The sequence below is a fragment of the Eulemur rufifrons genome, chromosome 14, assembly GCF_041146395.1.
Source record: "Eulemur rufifrons isolate Redbay chromosome 14, OSU_ERuf_1, whole genome shotgun sequence".
NCBI lineage: Eukaryota > Metazoa > Chordata > Mammalia > Primates > Lemuridae > Eulemur > Eulemur rufifrons.
The window spans coordinates 22,410,524-22,424,413 of record NC_090996.1 but is presented as its reverse complement, the minus strand read 5'-3'; positions in this window follow the sequence as shown (position 1 = coordinate 22,424,413).

Below are 13,890 nucleotides of genomic sequence, written 5' to 3'. Positions count from 1 at the left end.
ATCACCGCATAAGTGTTAATCTCACCTGTGTTAAGTAATTCAGTCATGTTTGATGTTACAGAGGCTGAGAGAAATAGTCTTCCAACCCTTCTCTGCCATTAGGTCTTGGCCTCCCACAAAAGAATTCCTTGAGTTAGCTGAGGACCTACTTTAAAACTCCTTGCACACCTTTTCAAGGGGGAATGTTAAGCCACATGAAAAAGAATTAATCTCTGATTATAATAGTAGACTGAAAATATGTAGGAGGAGTTAAACTTTGATGCTCATTCCACGAATTAATCACATCAATCACTGTATTAGTCTCTGTATTGGTTTCTATTGCTGCTATAACAAATTATCACAAATTTAGCAGTTTAAGCTGCACAAATCCATTATCTTACAATGCTGTAGGTCAGAAGTTTGACACGTAGGTTTCAGTTCCTTAGGATTTAGGCCTTGTATCATAATTTTGTGTAAAACTATTTTTTTCCTTATTTATTTGATAGAACTCCCCAGTGAAAGCCTCAGGGCCTAGAATTTTCTTTATGTGAAGTTTTATTGTTAATTCTAAATTTCATTTCTTCAAGACATAGGACTATTAAGATTTCTTATACCTTTTTCTGACACGTTTGATAAATTGTCCTTTTCAAAGAGCATTTGCATTTCATCTAAATATCTAACTGCATAGGCATAAAATTGTTCATAATATTCCCTTATGATCCTTAAAGTCTATAAGACAAGTATTGATATCTGCTTGTTCATTCCTGATTTTGTTATATTCTCTCGTATTCTCCCCACCCCCCTCCCACCCCCGACACGCACACGTCTTGCTAGGATTTTTACCAATTTTATTAATCTTTTCAAGGAGGCACCTTTTTGCTTTGTTAATATTCTCTATTTTTTTGTTTCCTATTTTTATGGATTCTTTTCTTGTTTTATCTTCCTTCTATTTACTTTGGGTTTAATTTGATCTAGTAATTCTGTCTATGTGAGGTCAAATATTACATCATTTTAAGCCTTTCTTCTTTGGAATATACAAACATTAAAAACTACAAAATTCCTTCTAAGAATTGTTCTAGTTGCCTCCCACAAATTTTGGTATGCTATATTTTCCTTCTCATTCAGGTAGAAATGTTTTCTAATTTCTCTTGTAATTTCTACTTTGATTCATGGGTTAGGTATGTAGTTTATCAAATATTCAAAGGCTTTACTTTTGTGATTTATTTCTTATTTCTATTGTGGTAGAAAAATCAATACTTCAGTCTTTTTATGTATGGTTTTATGAGGTTTTTTTCTTTTCCTTTTTTTTATTTCAGAATATTAGAGGGGTACAAATGTTTGGGTTACATTAATTGCTTTTGCTTTTGTACAGTTTAGTCAAAGTTTTAAGTATGTTCATCACCTAGATTGCACATTGTACACGTTATTTGTGAATTTACCGTCAGCTCCTCCCCCATCCCACCTGCTTCACTTCCATTGAATTTTACTACTATATGTGCACATGAGTGTTGATCTGTAAGTTTCAATTTAGTGTGAGTACATATGTTTTTTGTTCTTCTATTCTTGTGATACTTCACTTAAAAGGGTAGTCTCCAATGTAATTGTGCTACATGATACCCTCACCTCTCACTCACACTGGTCTGAAGTACAGAAAATGTCCCTGTCCTAATCAAAGCAGTCCTAGGTTCTAAAATCCCCTGAAAGAGTGGATACTGATTGAAATGTTCTCTTGGCATGTCTAAGAACTCATACCTACATGTCATATGTCACATAAAACAGTTATGGAATATATATACACATTATGTATATATATAATAAGTCTGACTTCCTCTAGGAATTATGTGTTCTCTAAGAAGTAATTTGAGGATGGTTGGTTTAGGATGATCTCTGTTCACTTTCATTAAGAAGAACAGTACTATTACTTAATATTGCTATTTGTTTTTCAAACAGCAAGAGCTTACTGAACAGTATTCTCAGAGAAGAGAGCTATGGGCATAATTTAAAGAGAACCAAAAATGCAAAATAATCTCCAGTCACAATAAATTTGGTATCGTGGTGTTCACAGCCTTCTTATATATTTGCTTAAAATGAGAGGTCTTTGAGCAGAAATAAGAGCATCTCTTCCTGTTAAAGTTCACCGAGCTCTCCATAAATGCACATTAGAATAGAAGAGTCATCTGGAAATCTAGATGGCATTATGGAAGCATTTTCTAGAGGCTTTGTTTGTTTATTTATTTAACTTTACAATCTCTACAGAAATAATGTAGGTACAGAGAAGAAATAAGAGTATTTTGCCATGATCTCTCGGTTGGGTTCAGTGTTGCTTTTTGAAATCTTCATTTGCTTTGAGAGTGTTTAAAGGGGCCAAAGAGCTGTAGATAAAAGGCTTACCCTGGCTAAACCACTCCTAGTTCTTAGATGCTGGACATGACTCCTGATACCTCTGACTAGAGTATCCTCATCTGTACATGAGAATACTACTGCACACTCACAAATCTGTGAAAATTAAATGATTAAGATACATGGAAGAGCTTTAGAAGTTAAAAAATATAAAAACAATGTCAAGAGTGGCATCAGCAAAATAGCAGAGTAGGCGGTTCATCATTTCCCCACAGAAACATCAAGAAAACAAGCAGAAACTGTCAGAACTAACTCTGTCTGAACTCTGGAAAATTGTCAAAAGTTTTCATCAACCAAGTGAATGCTGAATCAAAGAAAAAGCAACTTAAAACCGTAGAAAAGATTTGTGGCATTTTTATATGTCCTTCCCTGCCCCCTCACCAGCTTGGTGGCAGTCTTGATGACATAGTCCATTCCCCTACTATGGCACCCTGCTGTTTTGGTTACTGCAGCTCTGTAGTATAATTTGAAGTCAGGTAATGTGATGCCTCTAGTTTTCTTCTTTTTGCTCAGGATGGCTTCAGTTATTCTGGGTCTTTTGTGGTTCCACAAGTGTTGATGACTATGTGGAGTAAGAACACTTGTGCACAATTCCTATTGGTAAGAATATAAATTAGTACAGTCATTGTGGAAAACAGTATGGAGGTGCCTCAAAAAATTATAAATAGAACTACCATATGATCCAGAAATCCCACCACTGGGTATATATCCAAAGGAAGTAAAATCAGTATGTCAAAGAGATATCTGCACTTTCATGTTTATGGTAGCACTAATCATGGTAGCCAAGATGTGGAATCAACCTAAGCATCCAACGATTGATGAATGGATGAAGAAAATGTAGTATACATACACAGTGGAATACTATTCAGTCATAAAAAGAACAAAATCCTGTCATTTGCAACAGTGTGGATGAACATGGAGAATATTAAGTGAAATAAACCACACACAGGAAGACAAATAGCACATGCTCTCACTTACATGTGGAATCTAAAAAAGTTGATCTCATATATGTAGTGAATAGAATGATAGTGACCAGCGACTGGGAGGCTACAGAGGAAGGAGGATGGGGAGAGGTTGGTCAACTGGTTCAAAGTTACAATTAGAAAGGAAGAATAAGTTCTAGTTTTCTATTGTACTGTAGGATGACTATACTTAACACAATAAGGTATTGTATATCTCAAAATAGCTAGAAGCGAGGATTTTGAATGTTCCTACCACAAAGAAATGACAAATGTTTGAGGTGGTGGATATCCCAATTACCCAGATTTGATCATTGCACAATGTATATATGTATTGAAACATCACATTGAATTCCATAAATGTGCACAATTATTATGTGTCAATTAAAAATAAAAATTTTAAAAGACTAAGTGATCCAGGAAAGAGTTCACTACTATAAAATATTACTTATTTGTTATTGTATATATTTAAGGTATACAATATGATGTTTTGATATGTATGTAGTGAAATGATTACCATAGTCAAGCAAATTTATTTATATATATATATATATATACATAAAACACCTATCATAGTTAACCTTTTCTTGTAGTAAGAGGACCTAAAACCTACTCTCTTAGCAGATTTTCAATATACAATATTATCTATAATACTTATGCTGAACATTAGATATCTAGACTTATTCATCCTACATATCTGCAACTTTGTACCTACCCTTTGACTTCTCATTTCTTCACCCATCCCCACCTCTGGTAACTACTGTTCTACTCTCTATTTCCATGCATTTGACAATTTTCTCACATTTTTTTTTTGAGACAAGATCTTGCTCTGTACCCCAGGCTAGAGTGCAGTGGCATCATCATAGCTCACTGCAACCTCAAACTCCTGGGCTCAAGCCATCCTCCTGCCTCAGCCTCCTGAGTAGCTGGGACTACAGGCATGCACCACCATGCCAGGCTAATTTTTCTATTTTTTGTAGAGATGGACTCTTGGTCTTGTTCAGGCTAGTCTTGAACTCCTAGCCTCAAGCAATCCTCCTGCTTCAGCCTCCAAAAATGCTAGGATTATAGGCATGAGCCACCATGCCTGGCCAATTTTTCCACAAGATCATTAAGTATTTTTCTTCCCTGTCTGTTGTTTATCTGCTCCATCAGCTCCCAGAAGGAGGCTAGTTAGCAGCCTGGTCAAGTAGGATTTGCTTTATGAATCTGGGTGCACCTGTGTTGGGTGTGTAAATATTTAGAATTGTAATGTCTTCTTGTTGAATTGTTCGTTTTACCATTATATAATGACCATCTTTGCCTTTCATTACTTTAGTTGATCTGAAGACTATGTTATCTGATATGAGAACTGTTACACCAACTTTATTTTGGTTTCCATTTCCATGGAATATTGTTTTCTATACTTTCACCTGAGTCTGAAGGCGTCATTCATTGTGGGTTAGATGTGTTTTGTGGAGAGAGCAGTTACTCCAAAGCTGTAATTATCAACACAAACTACGTTTTCAAGACTATGTTTCATGGGTAGTATACTTAGTGGCAAGAAAATAGAGTTTTGTGAGGATAATATTTTGGCTTTGTAATTTTCTCAGTTTCATTTGATCGACTTGGGGACATTTTGTTTACTTGGGCTAGTTCATTTCATCTAAAGCATGTTGATATTATCTTTTCAGTTCCAAGTTCACATGAAGATTTTAAAAACTCCTTACTTAATTCATTCCTGCTGTTACCCATATATAACTTTGGGATGTGCATTGCTAAATATTATCATATACATGGAACAAATATGTTGTGTTTCTCCTGGGAATATGTTCCTGAATACATAAATTATACCAAAGAAGGTGAGTATCTGGAGATCTCCAAGGCTTATCAGAGTTATTGGTAGTCTATTACTTATCACATGTGAATAATTCTACCTACATTACTGTGAATCCTTAGAATAACTCCTCAAGTTTTATGTTGTTATCCCCATTTAAAAAAAAATTAAAGCTTCCACAAATGTAAATAACTTTTTCTACATCACACAACTTGTACAGGATAAAGCTAAGATTCAAAGCTTATATGCATGATACATTTTCTCTATGGGGAAGAATCTCTGTGGTGAGTATCTATATTCTATTGTGTATATGATCTCAATAGAGGCCAAAAAGCATTTGAAAAAAATTTAACACTCATTTTTGTTGAAATTTCTCAGATTTTCATGTGTTTATTTGCCATGTATATGCCATTTATTTTTAGTTTTATTTCAGGATATTATGAGGGTACAAACATTTTGGTTACATTTTATGTCTTTGCCTCACCCAAACGAGGATTAGAGGCATGCCCTTCCCCTCTACAATGCTCACTGCATCCATTAGTTGTGAGTTTACCCACCCCCTAGCTCCCTAATCCCTGAATAATATTACTACCATGTGAGCACCATATGTTGATCAGTCAGTGCCAATTTGATAGTGAGTACATGTGGAGCCTACTCTTCTGAACTTGTGATACCTCATTTCAGATAATGGGCTCAACAAGCTCTATCCAGGAAAATATAAGAGGTGCTAGATCACTGTCATTTCTTATAATTGAGTAATACTCCATTGTATACATATACCAAATTTTAATAATCCATTCATGAATTGATGGGCACTTGGGTTGTTTCCACATCCTTGCAATAGTGAATTGGGCTGCCATAAACATTCGGGTACATATGTCTTTATTATAGAATGTCTTTTGCTCTTTTGGGTAGATGCCTAATAGCACTATTGCTGGATCCAATGATATTTCTATTTTTAGCTCTTTGAGGTATCTCCAAATTCTTTTCAACAGAGGTTGCACTAATTTGCAGTCCCACCAGCAGTGTAAGAGTGTTCCCGTCTCTCCACATCCTCACCAGCATTTGTTGTATTCGGATTTTTTGATAGAGGCCAATCTCACTGGGGTTAGGTGATATCTCATTGTAGTTTTGATTTGCATTTCTCTAATGATTAGAGATGTTGAGCATTTTTATATGTTTGCTGGCCATTATTCTGTCTTCTTTTGAAAAGTTTCTGTTCATTTTCTTTGCCCATTTATTGATGGGGTTGTTTGATTTTTTTCTTGTTGATTTTTTAAAGTTCTAGATAGATTCTTGTTGTCAGCCCTTTATTGGATATGTAGAGAGCAAATATTTTCTCCCATTCTGTAGGCAGTCTATTCGCTCTAATGATAGTTTCCTTGGCTGTGCAAAAGTTTTTAATTTGATCAGATCCCATTTATTTATTTTTGTTGCTGCTGTGATTGCTTTGGGGGTCTTCGTCAAAAATTCTTTGCCTAGGCCAATGTCTGAAAGGGTCTTCTAGAATTCTTCTTCTAGAATTCTTAAGGTTTTATGCCTTAGGTTTAAGTCTGTTATCTGTCTTGAATTGATTTTTGTGAGAGGTGAGAGGTGGAGATCCAGTTTAAATCTTCTGCATGTAGCTATCCAGTTTTCCCAGAATCATTTATTGAAAAGAGATTACTTTCTCCCGTGTATATTTTTGTCTGTTTTGTCAAAGATTAGATTACCATATGCAGATGGTTTCATCTCTGGATTCTCAGTCCTGTTCCAAAGGACTATGTCTCTGTTCTTGTGCCAATACCATGCTGTTTTAGTTACTACAGCCTTGTAGTACAACTTGAAGTCTGGTAGACTGATACCTCCCAGTTTGTTCTTTTTACTTGAGATTGCTTTGGCTATACAAGGTCCTCTCTGCTTACATACAAAGTGAGAATTATTTTTTCTAGATCTGTAAAGAATGATGATGGGTACTTTGATAGGGATTGCATTAATTCTGTAGATCACTTTAGGTAGTATGGACATTTTAACGATATTGATTCTACCAATCCATGAGCAAGGTAGATTTTTCCATCCATTTACATCTTCTACAATTTCTTTTCTTAGTGTTTCATAGTTCTCCCTGTATATGTCTCTCACATCTTTTGTTAAATATATTCCTAGATATTTAATTTTCTTTGAGGCTATTGTAAAAGGTATTGCATTTTTTATTTGAATTTCAGCTTGACTGTTATTGGCGTATATAAATGCCTCTGATTTGTGTGTATTGATTTTGTATCCTGAGACTTTAATTTATTCATTTATCAATTCTAGGAGTCTCTTGGTTGAATCCTTGGGGTTTTCTAGATATAATAATCATATCATCAGCAAAGAGTGAGAGTTTGATCTCATCTGTCCCAATTTGGATGTCCTTAATTCCCTTCTCTTGTCTAATTGCTCTAGCAAAGACTTCCAGCACTATGTTGAATAGAAGTGGAGATAGTGGGCAACCTTGTCTGGTTCCAGTTCTAAGTGGGAATGGTTTCAATTTTCCCCCATTCATTATGATATTGGCCATGGGTTTATCATAAATGGACTTGCTAATTTTAAGGTATGACCCATCTATACCTATTTTGTTAAGAGTTTTTTTCCTAAAGGTATGCTGGACTTTGTCAAATGCTTTTTCTGCATCTATTGAGAGAATCATATGGTCTTTGTTCTTGCTTTTATTTATGAAGCAAATTGCATTTATAAATTTGTGTATGTTGAACCAGCCTTGCATCCCTGGAATAAAGCCCACCTGGTCATGGTTTTGATGAGCTGTCTGGTCAAGTCTTTTGTCCATTTTTAAATTGGTTTTTTTTCTTACTTTGAGTTTAAAGTATTTTTTATGTATTATACATATCAGTCCTTTGTCTGATATGTGATTTGCAAATATTTTGTTCCAGTCTAACATTTTATCCTAGTCAAAACATTGTGGTACTGGCATAAGTATAGACATATAGACCAATGGAACGGAATTGAGAGTCCAGAAAGAAACATACATATATGGGAAAATGATTATTGACAAGGTAGCCAAGTCCATTCAATGGGAAAAGAACACTCTCTTCAACAAATGGTGCCAGGAGAACTGGATTTCTACATGCAAAAGAATGAATCTCTTAATACTGTCCACAAAAATTAACGGAAAGTGGATCAAACAAACACTAAATATAAGAGCTATAATCATAAAATTCTTAGGAGAAAATAGAGATAAATCTTAATGACCTTGGATTTGGAAATGGATTCTAAGCTATAATATCAAAACCACAAGCTTCAAAAGATACAATAGATAAATTGAACTTAAAATACAAACTTACTTTCAAAGGACATTTTCAAGAAAGTGAAAAGACAACCTACAGAATGGGAGAAAATTTATAAATTACACATCTGATATGGGTTTACTATAAAGAATATATAAAGAACTCTTACAAGTCAACAATAAAAAGGACAAATAAACCAATTTAAAACTGTGCAAAGGACTTGAATGGACCTTTCTCCAAAGAAGATATACAAATGGCCCAGAGGCACATGAAAAGATCCTCAGCATCATTAGTCATTAGGGAAATTAAGATAAAAATCACTATTAGATACCACTTCACACTATCACGATATGTAGGCTATAACAAAAACAATGAAAAAAACACACAAGTGTTACCATGGATGTGGAGAAATTAGAACTCTTGTACATCATTGGTTGGGATGTAAAATAGCGCATCTGATGTGGAAAAGAGTTTGACAGTTCTTCAAAAGCTAAACATAAAATTATCATATAGACCTAGTAATTCTACACCTAAGTATATAACCAAAAGAATTGAAAAGGATTTGAATAGATACTTGTACACCAATGTTCATTAAAGCATTATTCACAATTGTCAAAAGAGGGAAACAACCCAGGTACCCATCAACAGATGAATGGATAAGAAATTTGGTATATACATAATAAGATATTATTTATCTATTAAAAAGAATGAAGTTCTCACACATACTATAACATGAAAAACATTATGGTAAGTGAAATAAGCCAGGACAGAAAGGCAAATATTGTATGACTACACTTATAAGAAATATCTACAACAGGCAAATTTATAGAGACAGAAAGTTGATTAGAGGTTACCAGAGACTGGAGGAAGGGGAGAATAGGAAGTTACTGCTTAATGATTACTGATTTCAAGTTTGCTGATAAAAAAAATTTTGGAAACATATAGTAGCAAAGTCTGAGAAGAAATTCAAGAAAAAGACAAAAACCATCTTTAAAATGAATTACAAATTAAAAGTGTTCCAAGGGAGTATTAACTTGGTAGAATACAAGAAGAAACATTTGAAAGAGGTGTGAAAACAAGCGAGGTATGAAAACATTAAAGCTTCAATAAATAAAATGCTAGAAATGATTAGTAACAAAGTGATAGAAAATAGACAAAGAATATTCAGCATCAGTATATTTGTAGCACTTGAAGAAGAAAGTGAAAACACCTGAACAAATAATATTTAAAATTTAATTGGAAAAAATTTTCCAGAAATTAAAGAGTATAACAGGCCATATATTCAACTAGTCCAGCATGTAGTGGGACAAATGGACCTAAATGGTTAATTCCAAGATTTAATTAGTCAAAAAGAGACTCATAAGACAAAGAATCCTCTGGACCTCTAGGAAATAAAAGACCAAGTCACTTACAGAGGAAATGAAATCAAGTTGGTATCATACTTCCTGAAAAGAAAATACAAAGCAAGACAACATTTGAATAATATTTTCAAGGAGCTCAGTAAAGTGGGAACCAGAGATGTTTACATCCATTCAAGCTGTCTTTTAAGTATTAGTAATAGACTACATCAATTAGATTTTGCTGTATAGCAAACAATTCACAAACGGTGGTGTCTTAGGACAACAATTATTTCTTTATCCCACAGTTCTATGCATCAGCAATTTGGAATTGACTTAGCTAAGTGGTTCTCTGGCTGCTCCCAATAGCGCTAACTCCCTCATGTGTTTGTGAGTAGCTGCCGGGCCGGCTAAGGGCTAACTGGGCTAGGAGAAGCTCAGCTGATATGACTAAGCTGTGCTCCAGCTGGTCTCTCATCCTCCAGGAGACTAGCTGGGCTTGTTTATACAGTCCCAGAGTTCCTAGAGTAGCAAAAGGAAAAGCCCCAATTATGCAAGTACTTGTCAAGCCTCTGTTTGGATCATTTTTAAACAGCTTTATTGAGGTATAATTTACATACCATGACATGGGGCAAAGAGGGAAAGAGAAAATGTGGGAAAATGCTAGTATCTCTTGAATCTAAGTGAAGATTTTAAATTGTGCTATTTCCAATTATTGTATGTCTGAAATTTTTAAATAAAATATTGAGAAAATAAAATAAAAATGTTTTGTGAAACTACCAACAGCATACATACTGATGAGTTCCCTGGGTTTTCTTTTTGCCTTATATATCTTGGCCTGGGTGCTGGAGAAGCTGACAAACTGAATATGCCAATGGGCACAGACAGCAAAGCCCCAAGAAAAGCCTGCTCTCTAGCCAAAGGTCCAGGAAAGGGGCAGCCTTGCAAGACAAAACTTTTAGGCAACAACCATTCTACTCTAACTAAACACTACAAATAAAACCATGTCCCCCAGTCCTACCCTTTCTAGAAAAGGCCAAGTGGGAAAACTTGACTTGCACTTTCACCCCATAGTAGTAGGCATACCACCCCTTCTTGTTTGGGTAGTGTCACAAGAGGCCCAGAGGACAGGCAGGATTTTGACCACCACCTAGTGGTAATGAGGCCATGCCCTGCATTGTCAGTGTAAGCTTTGTGGGAACAGTAACAAAGCACCCTTGTCCCTCCAGGTCGGGGTAATATCATCAGAGGCCTGGTGGAAGGCAGAATTTGTATTGCCACCCAGCAGTAACAGTGTGCCCCTAGCCTTTCAAAATTACAATGAAGTACAGGAGGAATCTAGACTTCCACCCCCATCACATAGTAATAAAGTTGCTATCCTTCCTTATCAGCATAGCATCACAGATGGCCTTTTAAAACTGAAAATTTTAAAGATCCAGAGTCTTGTAACACAATACCCTAAATGTCTAGCATTTAATTGAAAGTCATTTATCATAACGAAATCATAGATGTCAATGCCAAGATGACAGAAATGTTAGAACTATCCAACAAGAATTTTAAAGTAGCCATTATAAAAATGCTGAAAATATAGAAAATTATGAATATGCTTCAAATAAAAGAAAAAACAGAAATTCTCAGCAAAGAAATAAAAAATGAAAGAGGAACCAAGTGGAAGTTTTAGAAATGAAAAATACAAAAATCAACATTAAAAATTCTATAGGTGGGCTTAGCATAAGGCAGAGGTAAGACCAAAAAAAAAAAAAAAGAAAAGAAAAAAAAAAATCAGTGAATTGGAAGATACAACAATAGAAGTTAACTGATCTGAACAGAGAAAATAGACTAGAAAAAATGGAACATGATCTCAGGGAGCTATGGCATCATAATGACAGATCTAACATTTGTGTCATGGTAGTCCCAGAAGAGAGGTGAAAGAGAATGGGACTGAAAAAGTATTCTAACAAGAAATGACTGAAATTCTCCCAAATAAAAGATATAAACCTACAGGTTCAAGAAACTGAGTAAATCCCAAACAAGTTAAAACCAAAGAAATACATGTCAAGGAAAAAAAAAAAACCTACAGTTACACTTCTTAAAACTAAAGGCAAAAACATCTTAAAAGTGGGTACAAAGAAATGACACCTTCCATATATATATACAATTCCCCTACCTAGAGAAGATTTCTCATTAGAAATTACAAAGACCAGAAGGAAGGGGCAAAAGTGCTGAAAGAAAAAAAAAAAACAAAACCTGTCAACCCAAAATTCTATATCCATAGAAAATATCCTTCAGGAAAAAAGGGAAAATCAAGATATTTCATTAGATAAAAGAAAACTACAAGAATTTGTCATCAATAGACACCCTAAAATAATGGCTAACAGAAGTTCTATAAACAGAAAGGAAATGATAAAGAGTCTTGGAATATCAAGAAGGAAGAAAAAACAATGGAAAGAGTAAACATATGAGTGAGTACAATATACTTCTTCAGTTTTCTTGAGTTTGATGGTTAAAACAAAAATTCTAACATAGACATTGTTCGCAATGTACATAGAGGAAAAATATTTAAGATAATTATAAACAGAATGTAAAGGGATGTAAAGTGTGGAAAGGTTTCTACACTTCACTCAAACTTATAAATGATGACAGCATTATACTGTGACAAGTTATATATGTACAGTGTAAAATGGTTAAGAAATCTCCAGGAACCAAATTAGGATGAATGGGAAGTTTTGGGAGGGACCACTAGAGCAACCACTACAAAAGCTACACAGGTGATAATGCTAAAAAAAAAAAAAAAGAAAGAAAGAAAGAAAAAACCCTGCAGATAAAATATAGTTAAATTTTAAAATGGAACCAAAAATTACATAGGTATTTTTAATGTATAAAAATTCATTATTTCATATTGATGCATTTGTATATGTATATTTAATAAACAGTATGTTAAAAGTAAAAATGGACATTTAGTCATCTTCACATCTCTAATGAGCCTACTGTTTTCCTTATCAGGAATTCAGAACTTTGTAATTATTAATTTTTTTCATGTTTGGAAAAGTGCCAGCTCTTAGGCACTTTCAACTTGGTTTAATGTTAGTGTGTTTTCTTCCACAAGTGTTTGCATGTGTAATGCATTCACAAGTGATTCTTCTGCTGCCACTAGACATTTTCAGAACCACTATCTGCAGAATTTTCAAAGGAAAGAATATTTGGGGACAGGAAGGGGCCTTAATGCTACCCAGTACTCTGATTAGTGAAAGCAGTCATTCACCCAATGGTTCTGACTATGTGGTACATGTGGTAATGGATGCTTTGAGCTATATATAGCAAGACAAAAATTATGGAATACAAAGTTTTTGCCTCTCTTAAAGGATGTTGAAGATATTTTGCATGGCATACAAAGTTATTGAACTTACCAGTAAATATCTTAATTTTCTGCGTATGTGATGACCATTCAATTTGATTCTATATACTTCCTCTGTTGATTTCTCAAAGTTTGCTTATTGTGCTAGTTTTTTCTTAAGTACACCTATACCTTTTGTTGTTGTTCTTGTCATCAGTAACTGAATGTAATATATATAGTATGCAAGAATATGCAATTGGACGGTATGTAATTGCAATGGCTGCTGAAGGATTTATTTTCATCCTGTTGATTCTTCTTCTGGAGACCAACTTATGGAGAGTGAGAATCTTTGTGCATCGCTACATTTTCTTTGGAATCTACAAGAAATTTAATCAGGTGAGTAGCTAAGCATGGGCCTTAAAGACAACTCGAAGACCAAAAGTGTGTTTCTACACATGCCTAACTTCACTACTGGATTTAGTAAAATAAATTAATTCATGTTGACTAGGATCTATGAATCTGAGATCTTTATCATAATCTGAGCTTTGTGGTTTCTAAACATTGTGACCTCTATCAGTCAGGACATTATATTTTTTATTGCTTTGTTTTACCTCTTGAGCCATTGTGGTATCTGGGCTTTGACCTTTAGCTGTTGGGTGATTTTACATTGGTGAGTGTCTTTTGTGCAGACCTGTGTAATGCACTTCTGAATACTTCCTGCAGGGCAAGTCTTATCTTGACATATTCCCTCAGTATTTGCTTCTCTGAGAAAGTCTTTATTTCTCCCTCATATACGAAGCTT